Raw genomic sequence first — 11,681 nt, forward strand, 5'->3', positions numbered from 1 at the left:
GCAGAATTTGCAAGTGGCTTCGGTAGCAGTCCTGGTGACAGCAGGTGACAGAGGGCAGCTGTTTTTATCAGATTATAATTTTGTGTGATAAGTATCCATAGAACATCTTTCATTTACCCTCGAGGAGTTAGGGAGATGCACTTTCCTGCCATTCGTGTCTGAGGTCTTGCAGGGACGCCGGTATCAGAATAGCAAGAATTGGGACTTAGGATTAGCAAAATGACTCCCTGATGAGAAGGGCCAAATGATTGTAAGGAGACAGAAAATAAAGCAAAGTCAATATTCACTTTTTCATTCCTCTAATATCATTTAACCACCCAAACACCTGCAATCCTGAGTTAGCTATTAGGGACATAAATGTGAATAATAGGTCACAAAACCATCAATACTTTTGATGCTGAGGAGGTCACAGAAGAGAGGAAAGCACCTATGTCAGGCATTGTTCTAGAAAGTTACAAATGAAATGCAATGGAAGAAGGGAAAATGCTGTTCATTTTCAGAGTGGTAACATTGGTAACCAGGCCTTGAGATATGAGGAGTTTTTCCATTGAAACAGGAGGCAAAAGGGCGTAATGGACATGGAGATAAGATGGCACATGTCATGGTCAGGGAATTTTAAGTAGTTCAAATGCAGGGAGGACATATGGTGTAGGACTGGAGGTGGCTGGGTGGGAGAGGGAAGTAGAAATGGGAGGTGAAGTCTGAACGGTGTAATGGGATAATATCAAGACCAAAAGGAAGGGCTGAGGAATTTACACTTTATCCTGCAGGTGGTGGAGAAGGATTTAATCAGTGGAGGGACATGATCACATCTGTGTCAGGAGGTTAAACTGAGGTGCGTGGTCCGGGGTGGGTAGGAAAAGTAACTGCAAAAAAAGTGGATGCTTCCTTGGTAGTGGAACTCTTTGTATTTCCTTTCCCTTCAGTTTTCTTCTACTTGTTCACTTATATTTTTCCAGTAGTTTCCAGGCATTCTGGAGATACTAGTGCTCTTTCTAACCAGTCCAGGCAGTATGTCTAATGGTTAACCTGGATATTCATAAGAGACTATGCCCATTAAATATCAGTGCGAAGAGTACTGGGCTGTGCTTTACAGAGTCACTCTTGTGTGCATGGGGGGACTGCTTTGCACCTGCGACGTCATGGAGACCCAGCACTCTCAAGTGTGTGTTCGCCCCTGGACCCACCACCAGCTAATTTACCACAGATAACCTTGCTGTACTTTATATGCAAAATGCTAGGCCCTGGCCTCTAAGCCGACAGTATTAGCTGGGTTAAGACAGATATTGAGAATCAGAAGCCCAAGGATTCTTGACATTTCTTATAGCAATAAGCCACAGAGAATCACTATTTAAAGTTTAACATTAACAAGCTGTGCTTCACATTGCCCTTGGAAGAGTAAAGATTAGTTATCTGCTTAAAAAAAAAAAAAAAAAAAGGCAGTTCCAAGCAGCCCAGAGGATAGAAGACACCTGTTCAGCTGGTTCTACCACCCAATGGAATCAATCAGTTTCGGCAGAGAAAGAAACAAGGTCAGTCTGAGCTAAAAGCTTGGTTTCAATGATTTAGTGTCCTGGATTGAATTATTAATTTCTGACCCAATTTTCCAGCCAGTTTGGTGATGAGTCTAGTTTTATGTACAGTCCAAACCAGAGAGAAATGAGCATCTGTGATCCATTTTATGCAAGACAATGCCTTTTATATCTTTTGAAATAAACAACATCCTACAATGTCTTATTAATGGGTTTTGCCATTCTTTTTTACTTAGAAAATACTTATGTTTCTTCTGCCCTTGAATCAACTTTGTCAAAGTTTCACTTCCACCATATTGGTTCAAGTGTCCATTCACTGACCACATATCTATTTTGGGTAACAACAACGATAAGAACAGCTAACACCCACGTAACATTTATCAAGCATTATTCCACATTTTTATTACTTATTAATTTGTTCAATCCTTGCAACAAGTCGGTTTTCAGAGAAAATAGGAAAATTGGGGACAGGGAGGTGAAGTGATCTGCCACGGTCAGTCACAGGGCTATGCATGGGTAAACTACCATAGAAAATCTGGGAATCTGTCCTTTTGACCTCTCAAAACACAGCCTGGTCAAGGGGTCATATATGACAAGCACTAAAAATTGGTGGAGAATCAATGATCTCAAGGGCAATGTGTTCACCTTTATTGTCCAGTCTCTTTTTATTTTCTTTCAATGGAAAGCCAGTTTTTAATAGATTAGAGAAAGCGCCAATTTGATACCAAGATGCACTATGGGTGAACAGAGGGCAACGAGCCTGTGTCCTTATCCCAGACGTCACATTTGACAAAAGATTTCACAGCCAGCAGTGATTTTCATTAATTCCATTTTACCTGTTTCTCATCCATGCTTTGTTGCAAAAGATATCTAAATGACTAGGCATTCATATGTCATTTATTTTAAAATGTCTGCCTTGCATGTCATCCTAAATGTCATGACAAAACGTGAAAAGTTCTCCTTCTTCCTTGAATGGCTACAGGCAGAAAGAGCAGGATCACATAATGTCTGCCTGCCCGCATCAGGCGGGGCTGATGTGAAACTGGTAGTGCTGGCGCCTGTATATTTCAGACCTTCAGATTCCAGGGTTCTGGGACTCTGAGCCATTATTTTCTTCTGTGCCAGAATGCTTGAGATAAAAAGGTAAGGAGGTTCTCCTGGACTCTTCTGTTGTGATCTGGAGTCCTGTACAGGTTGCTTTCTCATCTACTGCCCCACACATTAGACCTGAACTTCACGTCTTCACCTTGCAGTTGAGATATTAAGCCATTGGTAGCTCATGAAAGACATGAAGAGAGTACAGCAATCCTAGCATCTCTTCCAGATTCCCTTAGAACTAGGAGGATTGTGTCATGTGCCACAGCATCAGCCTGCCCAGAACTGAGCTTTGGGAAGTTACTTAAAAGGAAAAATGAAGGTGTTGGCAAGGATGTGGAGAAAGGAGAACCCTCCTACACTGTTGGTGGGAATGCAAGCTGGTGCAGCCACTGTGGAAAAGTGTGGAGGTTCTTCAAAAAGTTGAAAATAGAGTTACCCTACCACCCAGCAATTGCACTACTGGGTATTTACCCTAAAGATACAAATGTAGTGATCTGAAGGGGCACGTGCACCCGAATGTTTATAGCAGCAATGTCCACAATAGCCCAACTATGGAAAGAACCTAGATGTCTATCAACAGATGAATGGATAAAGAAGATGTGGTATATAAAAACAATGGAATACTATGCATCCATCAAAACCCCCCTGAAATCTTGCCATTTGCAACGACGTGGATGGACCTAGAGCATATTATGCTAAGTGAAATAAGTCAATCAGAAAAAGACAATTATCATATGATCTCACTGATATGAGGAATTTGAGAAACAGGACAGAGGATCATAGGGGAAGGGAGGGAGAAATGAAACAAGATGAAACCAGAGAGGGAGACAAACCATAAGAGACTTTTAATTTCAGGAAACAAACTGAGGGTTGCTGGAGGGGAGGGGTGGTAGAGGGATGGGGTGGTCAGGTGAAGGACATAAGGGAGGGTACGTGCTATGGTGAATGCTCTCTGATGAATCACAGCCCTGTACCCCTGAAACAAATGACACATTATATGCTAATAAAAATTTAATAAAAAGGAAAAACGAATTCCTATGCAGCATTCTAAGTATGTGATTTACGATGTTACTTAAAAAGCTGGTCTTGGGGGTGCCTGGGTGGCTCAGTGGGTTAAGCCGCTGCCTTCGGCTCAGGTCATGATCCCAGGTCCTGGGTTCGAGCCCCGCGTCGGGCTTTCTGCTCAGCAGGGAGCCTGCTTCCTCCTCTCTCTCTGCCTGCCTCTCTGCCTACTTGTGATTTCTCTCTGTCAAATAAATAAATAAAATCTTTAAAAAAAAAAAAAAAAAAAGCTGGTCTTGGAGGGGCGCCTGGGTGGCTCATGGGTTAAAGCCTCTGACTTCAGCTCAGGTCACGATCCCAACTTGTGATCTCTGTCAAATAAATACGTTTAAAAAAAAAAAAAAGCTGGTCTTGGTTCTTTTGCAAAGTATGAATAAGGACGTGAAATCAAGTAGGAAAGTATGGTCTCTGGCTCCTGTCCTCAACCCCCAATCTCACCCTCTAGCTCCTTTATCAATATGATTGTGTCAATCTCTCTGCAGAGCAAACTTTCCTTAGCTTTTCCCTTTTTAAAAAAAAATTATTCATTTATTTGATAGAGAGGGTGATCACAAGTAGGAAGAGAGGCAGGCAGAGAGAGAGGGGGAAGCAGGCTCCCTGCTGAGCAGAAAGCCCAATGCGGGGCTCAATCCCAGGACCCGGAGATCATGACCTGAGCTAAAGGCAGAGGCTTAACCCATTGAGTCACCCAGGCACCCCAGCTTTTCTCCTTTTTGTCTTGTTCTGAGATATGCATGCCTTTGGTCATTTTCCTTCATCTGTCTATCCAGCTCTCTCCTCAATATATTTTTCTATCAACCTTCTCTAGTAGGATTACATATGTATTTTTTCCCATGTAATTATTTGAAAATGTTTTCATTTAATGAAACAGTAATTAAATAGGAAAGATAAGTCATATAAATGGCTATACTTTCAAGATGCGAAGGGTGGAAAAAGCAGGAGCATTACAGGGTGAAAGCACTCTATTGATTGCCTCTGGATCTCATGGTTTATCAATCAACCACGTGATATAACTGGGGTAATAGAAAGCATAACATTTTATTGACCTGGTGATTTTATTTTATTTTTTTATTTTTTTTAAAGATTTTTATTTATTTATTTGACAGACAGAGATCACAAGTGGGCAGAGAGGGAGAGAGGAGGAAGTAGGATCCCTGCTGAGCAGAGACCCCCAATGTGAGGCTAGATCCCAGGACCCTGGGATCATGATCTGAGCTGAAGGCAGAGGCTTTTACCCACTGAGCCACCCAGGCGCCCCTGACCTGGTGATTTTATTAATCATAGTTTTCTCCCTTGCCTGTATCTCTCTCTTTCTCTCTCAAGGCCAAATACTTTCTCACCTCTCTTTCAGACTGAGGTAGCCCTTGAGCCGGTTCTAGTCAGTAAAAGTTAAATGGAAGTCTCCTGGAAGATTCTAGTGGAGGTATTCGTCTTTCTGTTAAAAGAGAAGTACAGAAAGAAAAGGTTCTGTCCCCAATGCTTCCTACTTCTGAAGGTGGTTGCGTGAGGACATGGTAGTTGGAGCAGCTGCAGCCATCTTGCCCCAAGGAGGAGAACACCAAGGGGATTGCAAAGACACCAACAGAAGGCCTTGATATCATTCAGTTGCTCAAGTACTCATTCAGCCACCATATAATGAATGCTTATTTTGTACCAGACTGTACTGGTGCTGGGAATTCACATGTCCATTTGTACAAAATAAACCAAGTCCTGTTTACAGGAAACTTACATTTAATAGGAGGAAAGACAGCCGAAAATAAATATATACCAGGTAGAGTTAGGAGCTATGTAAAATGTTAAGAAAAATAAGAGAACTGGAGAGTGACGGGGTGACATTTTATATAGCTTGATAAAGGAAAGTCTGATAAAGTGACATTTGAGAGACACAAAGGAAGTGAGGGAGTTAGTTATGCAGATATTTAGGGTGTAGGAAGAAGTGTTTCAGGAAAAGGGTACAGCATATGCAAAGGTCCTGCACCAGGAAGGCCAGGGAGGCCAGAACTGAGGGAGCAACAGGGAGAATGGAGGAATGAGATAAGAGAGATAGCAGGCATCCAGATAATTTAAAGGCTGGAAAAGCATGGTAAGACTTTTCGATTTCATTCTGAAAGACATAAGAAATCTTTGGAAGATTTTAAGAAAACAACATGATACTTTAATCTAACCTTTCTGATACTTAAAAAAAAAGTTTTTGGCCATTGGATATAGAAATATTAAAAAAAAAAGAGCAAGGGAGGAAACTGGGAGACAGAAAAATATTGCGAGAGATGATGATGGTGGCTGGCTATAGGTGGGGGTGGTGAGGAAGAGAGAAAAGTTAGATTCTAGGTATGTTTTGAATTTCCTGATGGGGTTCCATGCAAGGTATTAGTCCAATAAGGGTCTATCTTCAGATTTCTTAATACATGAGAAATATTAAATTCCTCCTGTCTAAGCCACTATTGATGGGCTATTCTCCTACTTAGGGCTGAAAGTATTACTGATAGAGTTGGAAGCAAAACTGCTGTTTCTTCAGATGTTCTTTTCTTCCTGTTTTACAAATTCCAACAGAGTCATTAGAGTCCTGAACCATTTTGTACTCTTAGCCTAGGGTTTACCTTTAACATTTACTTAATTATTAAAGTCCATTAGAAATAGAATAGAATAAAAGAAAACTGAGGACTGGAGAGCTTATGTGACTTGACAAAAGTCACACAGCCAGGGCGCCTGGGTGGCTCAGTGGGTTAAGCTGCTGCCTTTGGCTCAGGTCATGATCCCAGGTCCTGGGTTCGAGCCCCACATCGGGCTTTCTGCTCGGCAGGAAGCCTGCTTCCTCCTCTCTCTCTGCCTGCCTCTCTGCCTACTTGTGATTTCTCTCTGTCAAATAAATAAATAAAAATCTTAAAAAAAAAAAAAAGTCACACAGCCAATTCACAAGTATTGATATTACAGCTCAGGTTGTAATCCATGTTCGGATTACAATAAGAAAAGATGATAATACAAAAGTACTTCAACTATTTTTCCAGAATAGTTGGAAGTGGCTGAGCCAATTTCAACATGGAGCAGCCCTCTCTTGTGAGGTACTTAACAGATTTTGTCTCGCATCTGGTGTGCTTTCCCTGGCAAACTGTGCATCAGGCAAGGGCAGGGTTTCCTGCATCTCCCAGGGCAGGTGCTCTGCCTCATTGCCTCTCTGGAAGCACAGAAAAAGGAACTGGGTTGATTCACTTAGTGGGATTTTGTCAGGGAGACTTGGATGGGAGAAAAGGAGAAAAACCTGGCCCAGAAAAAAAGCAAATATAAAGCACTTTTTTTTTTTTTTTAGGTGAAAGCAATTAGTGCTGTTAATCTCTTTATTCTGGTGAAAGGTATGGCAGGTTAATTACAGGAATGAGCCAATCTGGTACACTGGGAATGATGAGAAAAAGACCCCTTTTAGAGGCTGGGGACAGCTTCATGAGAACAGAGCTGTCCAGTAGAAAATAGAATGCTAGCCACATATATAATTTTAAATATTTTAGTAAGCATATTTAAAAAGTAAGAAGAAACAGGTGAATTAAAGTCATATAGTGGGGCGCCTGGGTGGCTCAGTGGGTTAAAGTCATATAGTTAGTTTACCTCAATATATTCAAATATTATCATTTCAAAATGAGACAAGCCACATTTCAAATGCTCAGTAGTCGCCTGCAGCTAATGGCTACCACATTGCACAGCACATTTTCAGAGAACTAAACATGAAAATATCTTTAATGAGAAAACTTCCGTGAGGATAAAACACAGTCTTTTTCCTTTTTCCTTTTGTAATATTTTATTTATTTATCTATTTATTTATTTATTGAGAGCGTATGAATTGGGGGAGGGGCCGAGGGAGAGGGAGAGAGAGAATCTCAAGCAGACTCCACGCTGAGTACCTGGGGCCCGACATGGGGCTTGATCTCTTGACCCAGAGATACCATCCTAGTGGAAATCAAGAGTCAGATGCCTAACCTACTGAGGTTTCCCCAAACAACATCTTTTTAAGAACTCAACAGTGTTACCTGTCTCAATGTATTTCTACCAAAACACAGACCATTTCTAAGTCATTAAAATCTAGAATAACATTTGAGAAAGAATCCAGGACTAGGTAATGAAGGGTAAAATAGGGATAGTAATACTTATAAAGACTGATGTTGCCCCTAAATGAGATGATATGTATGTTTTAAAAAATAGAACACTATGTGAATATACCTCTATGAGTAACATTCCTTTTATTTTATCAGAATATTGGTCCTTGGCTATGTAAACACTTCAAATATCTATAGCGTTTATAGAATCATCTGTAGATGATTCTTTCCTTCTGATGTTTTTATGCTCTTTGCCTTTAAACCAATTATACATTTGGAAGCACTGAACACCAGGAACACATTCAAATTCCCAGAAATAATCAGTCTGATAAAGACTTGTAGCATTTTCTCCAGCCAATCAGGAAATATCTGAATGTGCACACATGGAAAATCTGAAGTCTTTCTGAATGTAGCTAAAAATGTTGGGGGAAGGCCAGGGTTGGGGGGAGAAAAACACTGATGGTTTCTCAAGCCTTTTCTGGTCAAATATCGGATTTAAGGACACCGTATTCTGAGAGATAGAAGTACCTATAAATATATAAACATGGTTTTTTTTTTTCCCTGCATCATGTCTGAGATTTCTGAATTTCTCTGTAATTACATTTAGCAGGAGAAAAACATCCACGGTTGTGCTGAGCAGCTCCCAGAAATCTGTCAGCTTTTCACAGTGTAGTAACCTACTGATTGCTGCCTCAGCCCTTCAATAAATACGTAGGCTGCGTGCGTGTGCGCTTAGAGAACTTCACAGGTTTCCATGGATACAGGAATTTTAGTGCTGAGGCGCATTTACTATCGCTTTTCTTGTCACCGAGGGTCCTGTAAACACTTGTGTTGTAAGATTTTGTGCAGAAATTTAGCATTTTACAGAGAACCAAGTCAGAATTACCTTTTCCCAGATGCATTGTAGGATTTTCCCTTACGGCAAAGTCCCTGAAATCATTTATATTTGTGGCCTCTTTTTAGTGATGTGCTTTCATTTATTAGACTAATAAAAGACAATAAAGGCTTAACTACATTGTCAGTGTCACTTTTAAGTGGCAGATATTTACACTATGTAAATGTTACAATTAATAAATAAGACTACTGGCTCTGAATTTAAAATGGGAAGAGGCAAATAGGGAAAGTAGGAATAGGAATATTATGTATGTATTGAGCCATTTTTCTGCCTGAATATGGTGAAATTCAAGCATCATTTCCAAGGATATCCCGGTGTATCTATTGACTGAGCATAATTTGAATTTATTCTCTCTTACTCATATTAAGCTTTTTGAATATCTTAAAGACCTTTCCACAGATCTATGAGAATGGCAGGATATGTGTTATTTTTCCTATTTCACATGTATAACTGAGGCTTAGAAGGCTTAAGGAACGTGCACTAGCAAGTATAAAACTGGGATTAGAACCCAAGACTCTTGACTCACTGTTCAGAGCTTTTCCATTGTTTTTTTTCTTGGGTGGAATGCAGGCAACTTCTATAGAAAGTGTACCCCTTTCCTTCCTTCTGTGTTTCTGTGTGCCTCTGACCTGGGGCCTCATTAAATCACTCTTTTCTCCACCGATCCTCTTGGTGGCCCCAGAGACTTTGTTCAACCTGATTTCCTGAGCTTAGTAATTTCAAAATCACATGACCATTCAGAAGTAGTAATCCTAGAGAGATCACATAGCCTGGATGTGCACAGCATGAGGACTCTTCAGGGAAAGAGATTTCTAGATCTGATCATGCTGACTGAGGATGTACAAAGCAGACAGAATGAGAGGCTTGAGCACTTTGTAGAAAAATCTAGTCTGAACAGACATGAGCCCGGATATTGCAGTCAAGAAAAAAGCTTTTACTTTAATAACATGGATTTTGGGGTACAGAGGTGGGACTATTCGAGTGACTGTCTCAACTCTCACTTACTATGCTCATGTAGCCAGCAGACTCTGTCACCTCAGCAAATACCCCAGCTAAGGCCAGGAGATCTTCTTTTTTTTTTTTTTTTCAAAGATTTTATTTATTTATTTGACAGAGAGAGATCACAAGTAGACAGAGAGGCAGGCAGAGAGAGAGAGAGAGGGAAGCAGGCTCCCTGCTGAGCAGAGAGCCCGATGCGGGACTCGATCCCAGGACCCCGAGATCATGACCCGAGCCGAAGGCAGCGGCTTAACCCACTGAGCCACCCAGGCACCCCCCAGGAGATCTTCTTAAGACTGTTTTTTGCTCGAGGACACATTCACCTCATTTTGTACAGGCCTTTTGTTTTTTTGGTGTTTTGCATGTGGGTGTCTTTCTAGTTTTGTTTCATTTTTGTTTTGCTTGTTTGTTTAATCTAGAAGGAAGGCTTTGCTTTCACTGTCCAATACAAGAGAGAGTTTGGGTAGAGGGAGAATTCTCCAGTAAGAGGCCTGATCTTGGTCCAATCCCCATAGACATGGAGTAAGACGCTTTGTGGCTCAGGCCTCAAGGGCAACTTTCCAGGACCTGAGGAGTCATGGGTTTGTTGTGAGGATCAAATGGATATGGATATGAAAGTATTTACTGGTGTGTGTGTGTGTGTGTGTGTGTGTGTGTGTAAATATCCACACACCAAAACTTTGTGTTGAGCACTCTGACATCACACAATACAAACTGGTTTTAGTCTCCATGTATTAATATGGCAAATAGTGGTTTGTTACATCACAGGCTTTTGCTAGAATGTAGACTTTATTCATTTAGCAACAAACATGACTAAATCATCTCCATTATAGTTATTTCAACGTGTTTCAACCCAGTTAGGCAACAACTGAGGGGGCCATGCACGTGGTGCTTCAGTTAACAGAATAACCAAAGTAATGGAAAATGGTGATTGGGTTGTAAGCTGACATCTGCTCGCATTCCATACCATGTGAAGCCCATGAGATCCCGGGATCACAGCTCTGGATTCAGATCAGCTTTGGTTATAACTGCCCAAGGTTAACTCCTTATTCCTTCTGCCTAGAAATTTGAATTCTGTGCTGCTCCTCCATAGAGAGCCACTGAGTGATTAACTATCACTTCTTCCTGTAAAAAGGAAGAGAGAACTCAGGGTTCTCCTGGACTACAAGGTTCTCTCTGTTTTCCCTGCAAATTTCACTTGGGCATCAAATTGAATTTACTCTGAACTGAATGCATTTTATCTACACCTGGCAGGGATCTAGAAGTAAAATTATAAGATTTATTTCATTTTAATTCTATTTATAAATATTTCTATTCTATTATTTATAATATATTTATAAATAGTAAAATATTTTTATAAAATTCTATTATATAAATATATATAAATTTATTCATTTAATCACAAATACCCCCCAAAAGAAATGATAATTAATCATTTTGCCCTGACTGAGCATTCCTCCTTGGTTCACATTCATGAATCCATAATACAGAGAGGAGACGGGATGATTAAGTGTCCGATTAGAGAAAACAGATTAACCTGGCAAACATAATAAATTTAACTCATAAGTGGGATGGCTTTATAAATGCTCACAATAACTCTCCTGTAGAAAATCATGAACCACTTCCTTCAGTGATGACTCAATGGAAATAGTTGGGGAACATAAAGCAAATGCATGTTTATGGCTTTCTCTTACAGACATTCAATGGGTATTGAAAGGCATATCTGATTCAGCTTAGAACTCTAAAAATATATCAAAAAGGAAACATATAATAAAAATATAAGCTAAAAATAAAAAAGGTACCCAAAGCTACAGCCTGTCAAGTGTTCTAGTTTCCTTTCCACTTTGCCAGTGATTATATCTAGATCCCTCATGCTTTCCATGTTTTTCTATGTTCTCTGTCTCCAAAGTTGCCAAAGCCAGACCTAGTTTCAAACCATGCAGATTCACCCTTAATTTTCATAACAGAACCTGATTCCTTTATAAAGGCAGCTGCATCTTTACATAATTCTTA

Source organism: Lutra lutra, chromosome 1 (assembly GCF_902655055.1).
Source record: "Lutra lutra chromosome 1, mLutLut1.2, whole genome shotgun sequence".
Lineage (NCBI taxonomy): Eukaryota > Metazoa > Chordata > Mammalia > Carnivora > Mustelidae > Lutra > Lutra lutra.